Raw genomic sequence first — 1942 nt, forward strand, 5'->3', positions numbered from 1 at the left:
CAACTACAGGAGAGAGTCACATCCTTAGAGGAACAATCCATCAAAGAGACTAGTTCCATTGGACTACAATTTAATTACCTGATCCCTTCAATGGGTAAGAGTATTATTGTGTGACTGACTGAGTGTATACAATTGTGTGTGTACTCACTGTATATATTTTGTATAATTGACAGATAAATTGGATTGTCTGAGTGATGTCCAGGTAGCAGAGAGGAAGCTGTTCTTAATTCAAGGAGACAAACCTCAACTGATGAATTGGGAGAAATATGGTCTAAGGATTGGAGTAGAAAAGGAGAGCTTACTGTCCTCTGAGACAGTAGAAGCAGCAGTGGTTGCTCTTGTAGGAGGAGAGTTCGAGTTTCCTCCTAATACTGTCCTAGTGAGTGCTGTGTATGCAGTATCACTCTCAAAGCCTCTCCTCAAACGGCTCATATTAGAAATACAGCACTGCGTTGATTTAACAGGACGACCAGGTCTTAGTCGTCATCTCAAGTTTGCCATAGCTCCCGTGAGCACACCCAGTCTTCCTTACCACTTCTCCATAGTTGAGGGAGGACAGTTTAATCCTGATAGTTGGTATGGATCCATACAACGTAAAGAGTTCTGTTTAGTAGCTATTGTTGGGGAGAAACGTTTACCCAAATCATCAGCTAATGGAGACGAGTCAGAGGAAGAGGAGGAGGAGCAAGAGGAAGAAGCAGAAGAGGAAACTGAGGAGGAAGTGGAAGATGGTAATAGTGATTCATCCAGTGATTCTGATAAGACTAAAGATCCACCAGGAGGTAGGAGTGGAGGACAAGGTTAGTATTTATTTGGTCAATCTGTATAATCTATACTGAATCTAATCTATGTCTGCATGAGTATAGTATTAGAAATTGTGACGGATGAGAGACTTGAGATTAGCATTGATCCAGTTAATGATGGACTAGGGAATGTAGCATCTAGTAATCAAAATTGCAATCGTATGAAATTTTCTCCATTTATTACTTTAGCTGTAGCAGAATCTGGTATAGTAGAGAATATGGCTTATGCTGGACTGGTTTATTATGAGGAGAAAAGAGCTGAAGATTTGGTGACATTTGCTGCTGCTAAAGATCTCAATGCACTGCTTGAGGTAACTCTGTGTATCTTAAAATTGTAGTCACTTTGTATATACATGTAGTTTATTAAAAAAGACTGTTCTCATGCTGAAAGAGGACAAAATATTCTGTTTCGTTTCAAAAATCATGAAGGATATATTGAATTGAAGTTTAATACACCTCAAGAAAAAGCATGCACTGGTTGGACTATTGAGCCTCACCTTAAGCCTTGTAGAGTAAGTACTGCAATATAATGTATAACTGATTGTTGGTATGTGTATGTTAATAGTTTCTACGTTGTGATGTTGATAAGTTTGGTGAAGCTAATTATCCTCTTCCTTCCACTTGTCTAATATCAGTATATGGGTCACCTGGTGCTGTACCATCATTGCACTATTCTATACCACTGGATGGAGTGGCTGATCCTAAGACATTATTCATTCACCGATCACTGAGAACTACTCCTTCATTAACAAGTAATAGATAAATCATTTCAATTGTTTATTTACGTAATATTAATCAGATCCTTCTTCCCCCTCCTCCTCCTCTAATGTATTAGATGAGTCAATGTCAGTACCTGAAACTAGTAAGTTGATATTAACACAATAACACACTAATCACTGAATTTGTATCATTAATAGGTACATTTACATCTGAAATTGCTCATAGAGTAATGACAGAATGTACTTCATTAATAAAGGATTGTGGGATCAATATTCACTTCTTAGTTGACAAGTTGTTGGAGCACAATATTATCAATGCAAGAGAGAAGAGAGAAATAACTGATGGCTACACTAAACAAACTGCTGGTGAAAGAATGGATGAATTGCTTCACATCATTTCAAGCTCTATTAGTATGAATG

This window comes from Amphimedon queenslandica, unplaced genomic scaffold, assembly GCF_000090795.2.
Source record: "Amphimedon queenslandica unplaced genomic scaffold, v1.1 AMPQUscaffold_12795, whole genome shotgun sequence".
NCBI classification, from domain to species: domain Eukaryota; kingdom Metazoa; phylum Porifera; class Demospongiae; order Haplosclerida; family Niphatidae; genus Amphimedon; species Amphimedon queenslandica.